This window comes from Pongo abelii, chromosome 8 (genome assembly GCF_028885655.2).
Source record: "Pongo abelii isolate AG06213 chromosome 8, NHGRI_mPonAbe1-v2.0_pri, whole genome shotgun sequence".
In the NCBI taxonomy this organism is placed as follows: Eukaryota; Metazoa; Chordata; class Mammalia; order Primates; family Hominidae; genus Pongo; species Pongo abelii.
In genome coordinates this window covers 94,014,886-94,028,434 of record NC_071993.2, presented here as the reverse complement: position 1 = coordinate 94,028,434, position 13,549 = coordinate 94,014,886, and the positions used below count along the sequence as shown (strand labels likewise).

At 39.4% G+C, this 13,549-nt stretch overlaps 1 protein-coding gene across 11 annotated transcripts in view; it reads left to right on the top strand.

The window, feature by feature from the left end:
• SGMS1 (sphingomyelin synthase 1) overlaps positions 1–13,549 on the top strand; it is a 319,772-nt gene that overhangs the window by 87,337 nt on the left and 218,886 nt on the right. The window contains exon 2 of one of the 11 annotated variants that reach the window (XM_054522606.2): positions 1,761–1,831. The exons of the other annotated variants lie outside the window; for them this stretch is intronic. The gene's annotated coding sequence lies outside the window, so the exon portion shown is untranslated. The remainder of the gene's footprint in view (positions 1–1,760; positions 1,832–13,549) is intronic. 11 annotated transcript variants of the gene reach the window in all.

Here is a 13,549-nt window from a genome sequence, read left to right as displayed (position 1 = left end):
AAAACGAAATCTAATACAGTAATATTAACTACATTTGTCTAGTTTGAAGCTCTGCCTAGGAAATTCCCACTGAGATGTCATACATTCATGTCTCTGAGTGGGGTTGGGTAACAGCCATAAAGGCCAAGCTTGGCCCCTCTCCCCCAAAAGTGGCTGAATCAGAGGTGTGAGAGCATCTCAGACACTAGAGCTGATGTTCAGAAGAGTCAAGTTTCCATCTTAACACCTAGATCCCGTGGTCATAGAGTGGTATCAGTGAATCAGCCCATTAAGAATTTAAGCTTGGCCAGGCATGGTGGCTCATGCCTGTAATCCCAGCACTTTGGGAGGCCGAGGCAGGTGGATCATGAAGTCAAGAGATCGAGACCATCCTAGCCAACATGGTGAAACCCCATCTCTACTAAAAATACAAAAATTAGCTAGGTGTGGTGGTGCGCCTGTACCTGTAATCCCAGCTACTCGAGAAGCTGAGGCAGGAGAATCGCTTGAACCCAGGAGGTGGAGGTTGCAGTGAGCTGAGATTGCACCACTGCACTCCAGCCTGGTGACAGAGCGAGACTCCATCTCAAAAAATAAAAATTAAGCTTGCTTTAAGGAAATACTTGCAGCAGCATTTCTCAGAATAAATTCTGTGCATAGGCATGCTTCATATGAACAGCCAGGGTACAATGAAAAAGACTAGACACTTTTTAAGATGATAGTTGTTGTTTTTTTTTTTTTGAGACGAACTCTCACTCTCTCACCATGCTGGAGTGCAGTGGCGTGATCTTGGCTCACTGCAACCTCTGCCTCCCAGGTTCAAGTGATTCTCCTCCCTCAGCCTCCCGAGTAGCTAGAACTACAGGCACCTGCCACCATGCCCGGCTAATTTTTGTCTTTTTAGTAGAGATGGTTTCACCATGTTGGCCAGGCTGGTCTTGAACTCCTGACCTCAGGTGATTCAACTGCCTCGGTCTCCCAAAGTGCTGGAATTACAGGCATGAGTCACCACGTCTGGCCAATAGCTATTGTTTTTAATGGAAAATTTATTCACTTAGCAGTGTCTGCATGTCTGATGCCATAAGCTGGAAACTGTTCAAGTTGCTGTGGATACAAAACTGAACAAGAAAGGTGTGAGAACACAGCTATCATTTTGTTAACCTATTTGGTGTATTTTGCCTATTCTTTTTCTATGTGTATATATTTTATATTTTTAAGACTATTTTTGCATCCTGCTGTCCTCATTTAATATCTGAAGCATTTCTGCATGAATATAATTTTTAATGGCTGCATACTATTCAACTATGTGGATATCTCAGTTTTGTAAATCGCTTTCCTGTTCTTGAACAATTGGGTAATTTTGCATCTTAGTAGTGAAAACAGTAATACAAATTTTACCCTCATTTCTAATTATTTCCTTAAGATAGATTCAAACTGGAACTCTGTCAAACAGCATGGGCATTTTTAAAGCTCCTGATGGATAATGGTTCCCTGTGTAGGGAAGCATTCATCTCATTTTACTATCAGTAGCATTGAATATTTTAAAATGCCAATTTAATACGAAATATTGCATTGGTTCAATTTACATTCCTTTGAATAATAGGTGACATTGAGCCAATGTCCACAGTGTCTATTTGTTACACTATTTTTAATGTGCCAAGTACTATATTTTAACTTCTTTTTAGTTATGCAAATGATAGATGAATACATCTCAAAAATTTTGACACTATACGAAGCCCTCTTTGACTGTCTTCTGTCTCTTTCCCTTTCCATCCCTACAGGTACCCACTTTTATCAGTTGAATGTATCTTTGTGGACCTTTTGCTGTACTTAAATGTGTGTGTGCAGATAGGTAAATACATAGATGCACAGTTTATTGGGCTTTAAAAATTAATATTCTATATATTTTGGGGATAAATTTATGGTTTTTAACTCTCCTTATTTTTTCTCCTTGAGATATGGTCTTACTGTGTAGACAAGGCTAGACTCAAACTCCTGGGCTCAAGTGATCCTTCTGCCTTAGCCTCCCAAGTAGCTGGGACTATAGGGATGTGCCACCGCACCCAACTTCCTTTTTTGTTTTTAACCGGTGCAGAGGATATCATATTATATGTAACATGGTTCGTTTAACCATGTGTTCATTAGCCATTTCTGTTTTTCTTATGTAATTTACATATGTGCATATATAAACTTTATATATTTTTATCTGTTTTTTTCCTATTTAAGGCTTAGTGTTTTCCTTATAGATTTATATATGTTCTCTTTTATAATAATAAATTATTATTATTTCCTGAACGTAATTAAAAAAAATGTGTGTGTTCACTTACGAATAACAACCTTTAAAAGGTTCTGAAAAGATAAAGCAAAACATCGTATGTAAACAATTGATGATTCAAATAATGTTAGAGAAAGAAGGTCTGAAGCTTCCTATTATTTTCAAGTTCCTATTTTAAAGCTGATCTGATTATCAAACATTTGTTCACTGATCTTTCAGAGTTTCAAGCTGTATTTCTCAACTTACCAATATTCATGAGTGCTTTTGATTCACTGTGCTGAAAACCAGAACAAAGGAAGGACTGTTATATTAAAATCAAAGAAGAAAAATTCATCTTAACAGTATTTTGAATTAAGGGGAAAAAAACCCTTTAATCCTGACTTTCGCCAGTTCCATCACAATTAAAACAAAAAAAGTAAACCTAAAATAAAAGAATTTCTTGGGGGAAAAGATCTCTCTACTTATTTTTCACCATCTTTGTCAAAGATTTCAATGAGATTGCGATACTTGTATAATAGTGTTTTTAGAAAAGTTATATGGAAACTTGTATAATAGTGTTTTTAGAAAAGTTATATGGAAACATTAGTCCACTCAAAATAGAAGAGTATTTAAAAATATTCTATTTTTACTCTACATTAGCTCAGCATTTTTTCCATGAAGATCAATATCTCATCCTTTGGATTTATGCAGTACCTGTCTCATTTATTTGTGAGCATGTTGTGTATGCCCCACCAGACTCGGAGCTCTTAGAATTCATGCCTTACTGTTACTGTTCCTGGCACCTAACTCAGCACTTGATACCTAGTAACTGCACTTGGTGGATTGCTTACGTGAATTGAAGTAATCCCACATTCAAAGAAATCAGCTATCAGTCTATTCTACAGTCATAGAAAGTCTGGGAAATCCAAACCTGATCCATGTAGCAATAAAAAAAGATGGACCACTTTGCCTAGGGCTAAAGACCTAAAAACTACCTTCCAAATCATGAATTTTGCGGAGGATTGTATAGGCAACTCATAAACCAAAGTCTTTTAGCAATTTTAGGGCTTTAAGAAAAATAATTTGACTTGATGCAAGGTTAACAACAGTAAGTCCTCACTTAATGTCATCGATAGGTTCTTGGAAACTGTCATTCTTAAGAGAAACAACATGTTAAGAAACCAGTTTTCTCATGGGCTAATTGATATAAATAAGAGTTAAGTTCCTATGGCATATTTCTGACCACAAAAACATCACCAAACTTCTAAATAAGGACAAAACACTTCTAATATTAAAAATTGAGATGGATATGAACTATACTTATGCTTAAGAAAAATTGATACAAACAAGTAAGATAATTATTTATCCAGTTATTCTAGTTCAGGGTCTTTGGTGAGAGAGCCTATCCTAGCAGCTCAGGGCACAAGGTGGGAACCCATTCTGGACAGGACACCATCCCATCACAGGACACACACACACACACACACACACACACAGTCTCATTCAGACTGCGACCATGGAGACATGCCAAGGAACCTAAGGGACATATCTCTGGGAACTGGATAAGAAACCAGAGTACCTGAGAAAACCCATGCAGACATGGGAAGAACTTGCGGACTCCACACGGATGGTGACCCTGACCAGGAACCAATTTTTCTTCTCATCAGTGTTAAAACAAAGTTGAATTAAACAGTGTTATTCAAGGACCTTCTGTGTACATATGAATGTAAATAATTCAATCCCAAGCCAGAATTTGGTCTCAGAATCTGGGTTGCAGTCCTGGCTTGACCACTTGCATGCTGGTTACTGACCATTCTCTCTGAACTTTATCTGTAAGTGTCTTATCTGTAAGATGAGATTAGTCCCTGCCTTATCATGCTATTGCTTGGATTAAAGCTATCTGGCATATCCCAAATTTTTAGTAGGTGGAGATGGTGGTATTGGTATAGGTAGTATACCTTCCAAGCATGTATTCAGGCAGTGGGCAGGTAGGGAAGGTGGGCAACTTGCTGCAGCAGAGAGGAGGAAGAAGTTCAGACCATTGGGTAGGATGAGTGGATCCAACCCCTTTGTAGGGCAGGTGGTGGAGTGGGCAGATAAAGAGCCAAGCCCTAGTTTGAGTGACATTGTGGGGATTCAAGAAGACTTTTGTCACGTGTGTAGTGCAGTGGCTAGCTCTTACTTCTGGTTCAGTACCAACCATGCTAACAGACCTGTAGAGTACCAGCTTGTGGGTGATTATGTACCAAACACTTGTATCACGTTTATTGAACAGTGTGCTCTAAGTCACTTTGAAATGAATAGGATGCATAAAGGCAAGGGAATTTATTAAAAAAAACAAGTAAACATGTATGGCACTTCCTCGAACAGATAGAATAGCTTTTTACTGTTAAGGAAAGTAAAAGTTGAGCAGAGAGTAAGGTACTAACAGGTAGTCTACACATGTATATTCCATTTAAAATATGAAACCTATGAGCACACATGGGTGATAGCAAGATTTTCACTGGTAACAAGCTTCAGATCAATCAGGTGGTGGCACTGAGGTATAAATGGTGCCTGCCCTAGCTAAGGGAGATTACGACTTTCTGAATAGTGAAGTAGTTGTTGAATTTTTAGAAAACCTTTTATTTCTGTTTTTTTTCTGGGATTGTCCTGTATAAAAGACCACATCCAAATGGTTTTCCTAGAAGGTCCTGTGTTAGGGACCATCCTGTTTGTGAAACCTCCCTGCTCAATATGTTTTCAGTCATCTTATCTAGTACTTTTTAACTTGAAATAAGAAAAAGGTGTTTATTTCTACATTTTCAGTGCCTCCCCTTCCAGTATCCTTTTCCCTGAGGCACACTTTAGTATTATCCTCATAGATTTTAAATGAAAATAGAAGAAACCACATTGCACTTGCATGTATTATATAAACTATTGTTAAAAAAGAGGACGCAGTGGTTCATGCCTGTAATCCCAGTGCTTTGAGAGGCTGAGGCGGGAGCAGTGCTTGAGGCCAGGAGTTTGAGACCAGCTTGGGTAACACAGCAAGACCCTGTCAGCACAGAAAAAAAAAAATAGCCAGATGTGGTGGCACATACGTGTAGTCTTAGCTACTTGGGAGGCTGAGGCGGGAGGATCGCTTGGAGCCCAGGAATTCAAGCCTACAGTGACCTATAATTGCGCTAACTGCACTTCAGCCTGGGGGACACAGTGAGACCCTGTCTCTAAAAGAAGATTCTGCTTCTCAGTACTTCGGAGGAAAGCCCTTTTATATGTTTTCCTTTGATTAGAATTATATGGCTTGCCCATTTCCCTTTCTGTCCCATCAGAAATTTAGAAATAATTTTAATGTTCAGTCACACTGACAGCATTATCAAGTTATTTTTTAATCATGTAATGAAATGAACTGCTAATGATGGTGTTAGAAAATTTTAGAAAAATATCCATTTGGCTGCGTCTTTAAGATTTTTGGATAGAAAAGCACATACAGTTTAATTGACTATAAGAAGGCCGGGAATTTTGGAGGAAACACCAGGGCCAAAAAAATTCTGATGAAGCTCATCTAAAATAATTAAATTATGTGTTAACAGGGTGGCTGATCATTAGTTTGTGGAAACTTCTTATTTAAGGCAATGTGCAGGTTTTCAGGAGATGGGATGATGATTGAGAAAGACGGTAGCTATTTAGGAGTATTTAGTATACAGAGGGCCTGTGGTGCTTTTTCGCTTTAAAGGAAATAGTGAAGATTGGACAAGGAAATTGCAAAGAATATTGGAGGAAAGAAAACTTTTTTATGGTGTGGGATTTTTTATGTAAGCAGTGTTAGTCATTCCCTCCTCTGGGTCCTCCAGTACATGGTTCTCCTTTGCCAAAAGCACCAATTGTATGGTACAGTATGGTAATTATTTGTTTAGAGTCTGTCCCTCCATTCAGCCATTGTTGGCCCAGCCTTGTTCTTCTTTATTTCTGCTGTGTCAAGCACAATGCTACGATAAATTTTTGCATCTATGATTCATATTTCTGAAATAGTCGATTAGATGGCATTTTTACACCTGTAAGTATTTAATAATATTGGCAAATATTTTGAATAGTCAAAGGGAATAGGGAGGCATTTTTCACCCCCAAAGTGTAAGATGTACTTATTCAAAAAAAGTTCAGAAAATCGAACCTCCTGTAATTCCACGTTTTCTATGACTATTAAGTTCCAAAGAGCAGTTGAATAATAAGTAATCCTTCTCGGGCAGCCCCTCACACCTTTTTCCTCCGCATTTTGTATTATGGCTGAGTGTGAACATCCATCCATGTTTATTGAAGGCCTAAGTTTACCTAGCATTGTATTGTGGTAAGGATACAGTGGTCTCCAAAATATGGACTCTGCCGTTTCAGGGATGGCAATTACAGTCTGGAAGTATTAGAGGCAGAGTTGAGTCTTAGAATTTACATAGTGAACTTCCTTGCCGCCTTCTTTTTTCTTAGGGACAGGTGACACATAGAAAACCATAAACAAAAATGTTTACAAGTAATTGATTCGAATATTGGTGGTAAGCATGTTCGTCTATCAACAAAATCAGAAATGGATCTTTGGCTTTACCTTTTCCTGCTGTATCCACACTTACCCGAAACACATACACATACCTTGTCTAATGCCATTGATGTTCCTTTGTTTTCCCCATGTTCCAGCTGTAGGAACCAATGTATTGCTGTGGAAATATAGTCACTTTTGGATAGCTATGGCAATTTGTAAATTACCCATCTCTGACAATGTTTCCAAGGGACATTCTGACTGAACTGGATGATGGAATCAGATTTCTAGTAGTATGTCACTTTGACCAGTGGCATATCACAACCTCCCAGTCAGTGATTTAGGCTTCTTCTTCTTCTTTTTTTGGAAACAGGGTCTTGCTCTGTTGCAATCATGGCTCATTGCAGCCTCAACCTCCTGGGCTCAAGCTATTCTCTCACCTCAGCCTGACTAGTTTTTATTTTTTTGTAGAGACAGAGGTCTCCCTATTTTGCCCAGGCTGGTCTAGGCCTCCTGGGCTCAAGCGATCCTTTCACCTTGGCTTCCCAAAGTGCTGGAATTACAGGTGTGAGCTACCACCCAGCCTAGGCTTCTTTAAAACACAATATGTGCAATGGGGATTTAGACATTGATAATATTGGGATGTTTCTTGATGAAATTCTGATTGGTGCCAAGGAAATGCTTTGTGGAATGGCTATGTTTCTGACTGCCTCACTGGTAAGTCTTTTGGTTTTAAGCAGTAGTCTCTGCTGTGTATTGGTAGTGTGACCTGGAGTCAGTCATTTAACCTCTGAGAGGCTCAGAATCCTCATCTGTAAAATCAGTATCATTTGACAAACCCCCGAGTGGTTTTTGAAGATTGAGTAAAATCTGCATTGTACCTGTTACGGGACTGAGGACAGAGTCATCCCTCAATACACAACTGCTCTTATCTCATAAGATGAAAGAATTTTTTTATTCTCTAGCATTTTGAAACACAGATTTATCATACTTTTTGGGCTCTACTAAAATTCATACTTATTGATATCATAATGAATCCACAATGTATTTCAAATCCTGTAAGTTGCATACTTTTTGGTTTATAGACTGATATTGTGTACTTGGTACTCTTAAATATTACTTAGGAATGAATCTTGAAGCAAAATAGCAACAACAATTTATTTATTTAGTATTTTTATTATTTTATTTATTTAGTACTTAGAGCCATGTCCTACAACTAAACTCTTTCATAAATTTTCTCATTTAATCCTTACAATGAGGATATTGAAGAGACAGGTCAAGTAATTTATTTGTTGAAGACCACAGAGCTGTTGTTGGAGGACCTGCCAATCAAATCCAGGCATGTCTGACTTCTAAGCCCATATTCTTAGCCCTCTTCTTTCCCTGCAGCATGTGTTAAATAACTGAGAAGGTGGCTCTTCAAGGTGACAGACACAAGTGTTTTTTGGATGACTTTCAGTCTGGGTTGCTACGGTGTGCTTAAACACATCATTTTGTAGTTAAAGGCCTCTTCTTCTTCCTGTTATGTGTCAAGATAGCACAAGTAACCCACAAACACCACACTTTATTTGTGTTCCTACTGGGCCCTTATTGTAGTCTGTTCTCACTCTAGTTCTTAGCGGACACGTCTAGGGAGAGGCAGTGTATCAAGTGGCTAGGAGCCTAAGACTATGAAACTGGATAGCCAGGAGCTGAATCTCAGCTCTGCCAATTACAGGCTGTGCAACCGAGAGCAAGTTATATTTTCTCTCTGTGCCTCAGTTTCTCATCTGTAAATTAGGGATAGTAAGTAATACTTTAAAGAGTTATTTTGAGGATTAAAAGAGTAAATATATATGTTTATAAGTGTGTGCGTGAACACATACACACACGTTGCTTGCAGCACTGCCTGGCATATGGGGAATATTCCACAAGTGTTTGTGATTAACAATAAGGTGATGATGTCCTTTGAGCAATGCTATGGGCTGTGCCATTTTCATTTTGACTTTCCCCATAGAGGCCTACCCCAGTGCTCCATGCGTGATGGGCATGCCATCAATGTCTACTTAGGGAGTGGATGGCTGTGGATGGGCTGCGTGGTTGAACACGTGGCCAGTTCTTTTTCTTTTCTTTCTTCTTTTTTTTTTTTTTTTTTTGAGACAGAGCCTTACTCTGTCACCCAGCTGGAGTGCAGTGGCACAATCTCGGCTCACTGCAACCTCCACCTCACAGGTTCAAGCGATTCTCCTGCCTCAGCCTCCCAAGTAGCTGGGACTACAGGCACATGCCACCACGCCCAGCTAATTTTTGTAGTTTTAGTAGAGACAGGGTTTCACAATGTTGGCCAGGATGGTCTCGATCTCTTGACCTCGTGATCCACCTGCCCCGGCCTCCCAGAGTGCTATGATTACAGGCGTGAGCCACCATGCCCGGCCAGCCAGTTCTTTTTCATCTTGAAGTTACATTACTCTCATTGACCTAAACACCCTCTCTTGCCTTTAACAGAATCAGGGATTCAATAACAGGAAGAAGTTGACCCACGTAAAGTTAAAATTATTTGCCAGTAATAATAGCTAACATTTATGAAGTGCTTGCTACATGATAGGCACAGGGTAAATAAGATTAACTTAACTGAATCCTTTCTCAAACCTCATAAAGCAGTTGTTATTCTATTTTGTAAGTGTAAGTTTAATTTGCATTGGTCTTATCCCTGTAGTCAAGAGGTTGTGCATTGAAACAGGGAGATTGTGTGTCTATATGGTTTAGCTCTGTGTCCACACCCAAATCTCATGTCGATTTGTAATCCCCATGTGTCAGGGGAGGGACCTGGTGGGAGATGATTGGATCATGGGGGCAGATTTCCCCCATGCTGTTCTCATGACAGTGAGTTCTCATGACATCTGATGGTTTGAAAGTGTGGCACTTCCCCCACCGACCACCCCCTCCTGCTGCCATTAGAAGAAGGTGCTTGTTTCCCCTTCGCCTTCTGCTGTGATTGTAAGTTTCCTGAGGCCTTCCAGTTATGCTTACTGTTAAGCCGATGGAACTGTGAGTCAGTTAAACCTGTTTTCTTTATAAATTACCTAGTCTCAGGTAGTTTTCATAGCACTTTGAGAACGGACTAATACACATGTGAATCCCACAGCACTAACAGAGCTGGGCTTCCCCTCAGGCCTCCCTGAGTGACTTTTGGCCTGTAACAAAGCACTCAATAAATGGTTGTATTATTGATTATTATCGCAACTTCTGAGGCAAAAATCACATATTCTACAGGAATACCAATTTGAGAGTTCTACGTTTTAATAATTAACATAGCAACCTTTGACATGGGTATACAAACTACAGACTCCTTAGTTAAAATTTCTTGCTTTGGAGAAAGTCACTGTCTTAAAGCTGAAATTCTTATGCTTTAGGCTAAAGTTGTTTTCACTGCTCTATCTTTGGTGGAAATGGAAAAATGCTATCCATTGCTCATAGCAGAGTAGTGCTTAAAATGATGGTAAGTGGTACAGTCTCCCTTGTTTTCCGTAGACAAAACTTTCTCTGGGAATTTCATACCTCAAATTAGGTTTCAGTGATCTTTACTTTTCTACTTTTGATTCTTTTCTGTTTTTCAATTTTCCTGAGAAGTGTAGAGCCCAGCATTGATAACTTTGACTGTGCTTGATTTTTATTTTGAAGTGAGGTTAAGATCTTCACAATCAAGGTCCGAGAGACCAAGCATCTCGGTCTCTACCAGTGAAGAAGGGTAACCTGCTTGAGTGGTGCCTGTACTGAAATATTGATTCTCTCTGCCTTGCTCTTCATGAGGCTGTCTGGGTGGCATTTGGAAGGAGCACGTCATCAGCATTCCTGTTCATGCCTCCTTTACACCCCACCTTTGCAATCTAGAGCCAGAAACAGGCATATTGGGTCTGTGGCACACAGGGCCCAGATGGGGTACAACATAATTTTTCCTATTCACTAATCTTCACTCATTCAATTTGTGTAGGAGCCAACATGTAACTCCAATAGAGGATGCTATTTGTTACCCAGTATAAGAACTTCTTGAGGATGGAATTGATTTAATTATTCAAATATTCCAGATTATTTCCTCTGAGAGCCCTTCTTAATCTTTGACTTAATGCTTTTTCTCTAATCCCTACTAAGAAAATTCTTTCCTATTTCCGCCACTTCTTTTAAACATTATTTTTGCTTGAGCCACGTGTATATTACTTGATTCTTAGAAATTGCTGATCACCCTGTCTTGGTAAAATATTTTGGTCTTTATTATGGGCATTATAGTTGATGTTAGTTTATAGGTCTCTTTTTGCACCCTCTTCTGAAGGATTCTGATGAGTTACTCTCATCTTATTTTTACCCTTTCAGTGTAGTCATAGGGTCACCATTGACATTCTGGGCCTTTTGCCTGGAAGTACCTATTATGCTGTTAATTTTCCAACTAATTATGTTTCATGCTGTTTGTAATGAAAAGCCTATGAGCTCTGTGGCTCCACCACTCCCCAGCTGCGTGACATTGGGACGCTGTGTAGTCTTTCTTCATGTTTGCTCATCTGTAAATGGGCTGATAATAATAAATATCACCTACTTTACAGGCTTAGTAGTAGCACTAAATAAGATCATACATGTTAAGTGCCCATCCATGCTTAGCATATCGAAGACACTCAGTTAAGTTTATTTATTATAAAGGTGAGCATAGGGCTGGGGCACTAACCCAGCTTTGAATGGTGATCATGAAAAAATTTTCAGAGTTAGTCAAGAGAAGAAAGGAGGAAAAGGGTATTTCATGAAGGGGAATGGCTACAAGTTTTTCACTAGTGATGGAGCATAAAGTGTTAAGAGACGAAATGGTAAGGGGTACTGGGAGCAGTTCATGGAGGTCTTGTTTTATCAAGCCCAGAGGCTCAGACTGCATTCCTGGGAAATGGGTCGCACGGAAGAATTTGTACCTCATTGGGGTGCTGGACACATGCAGAACTTGAGGAAACAGAATTCAACAAGGTCTACAGGAGACACTGTGATCTGTGAAAAGACTGTTCTAAGAGCCCCAAGAATATTAGGAATGCCTGGACAGTGAGGGGTACAAAAAGACAATAAAGCATTTTGTTTACATCAGATGCTCTCTTTTAAGATCTAGGGGACCTGAAGTAGAACCAAAGAAAGGTATAACTTGTCATGCATTGATTCCTTTTGAGAAAATGAATTAGATGAGCTGAAATGTGGATTTCTAATATGAAGAAATTCTGCCCAAGAAGTAGCAAGAGGGTGTCCCACATTTTAGTCTGCAAACAGTGTGTTTGGAATGCTGCGTGTGTGTGTGAGCATCTGCACGCATGTGTGCCATGAGCACAAATCTACTGGCTTGTGCAGGGAAAGACTTGTTCTCCATTTTCCTGTGATTACAAAATCATCTTTTCTCACAGTATTTGATAAAATATTATTCTTCATTGCTGGTTTTCTTTTGATTAGCTTTGTATCTGGGGTTGCAAGTTTTATTTTTGACTGTTTATTTTCTAATTATTTTCTCAGCAGTGGTTATAAGTAGACCTGGAAATACACCAGAAAATGATTTATATGAAAAGGATTCTTTTCTCCATCCCTAAGAACATGCACATAAACAAGAGAAATTAAGAAGAGCAACTAACTTTCATTACTTTGGATAGGCTCTACTGCTTTGTTATGCCAGTAGGAGGAAGAGTTGTGGAAATAAATGTAAATGCATGTTAGGGTGATAGCCAGCTGGCTATCTGAAGTGAGCTTTTTGGAAGAAACAGGGACATTTCCGTGTCATTTGTTTGCAATTGCCTCACCAATAGAGAACATTTTTCTTGCTACAGTGTTGTGCTTAAAGTAAGCACATACATTTGTAAGAAACAGACTGTTAGAAAGTGAGTTTCTTTGAAATGTTTAAGTAAAGAGCATTTATTATACATTGAAAGTATTTGAGTCTTAACCATTCCCAGTAGAGCAGACCTGTCTTCCTCAATCATCATTTACTATTAAAGGCATAAAGAGAAAAAGAGAGAAGTAATGGGTGCTGCTCTTGCCTCCTAAGGTAAACAGCTAGAAAACAGGACTACTATCTATGAGGCAGTGGTTTTCAGGCAGTGAATAGCAGGCATCCAGAACTGTGATCCTTGAGAGAAGAGAATCACAAGAGGGGGACTCACATTTGCCCTGGTTTCCTGCTTGAACACTTTCCCCGCTGTGATATAGGGAGGTGAACTCTAGCAGAGCATGGTGATCTCATAGCATTGAGAGAGCAGAGATTGGAGTTTAAGGCTGCTGAAGAGGCTGGGATTTGTATGGCAGGGTACTGAAGAGGAGGGAGCTACTTGAGGGGTGAGGCCCGGCAGAGAGCAGCTGCTGCTAGGCTAAGAACAGAATGGCAGTACCAGAGGTCATGTATTACTGAGAAAGATTGGGTTTCTGGCCTAGCCAAGGTGAAGAGACCTTGCTGAATACCTTAGCCATTCTACTGAGACATCACATAGCCATTCTATTGAGACATCACATCCTAGGAATAAAGACCATCCATACCTTACAGTAAGGGCCATAAGCTTGGACTAAGGACATAAGTGAAATAGACTCATCTTAACCAAGTGTAAAATGAAGCCTGGCAGGATCAAGAGGACCCACCAGTAATTTAGCTGCCACTGGAGCCAAACTGAACACCCTCCAATTGTTTACCTTATAATGGAAAGAAGCATGCAAAGTAACAGGGGATTGTGACCCATATTCAAAATAATAATCAATAGATATGAACAATGACTATAAAAGTGGGTAATACCAGATTTTGGTCTCTAACAGCATTCTCCTTGGAAAGGAAC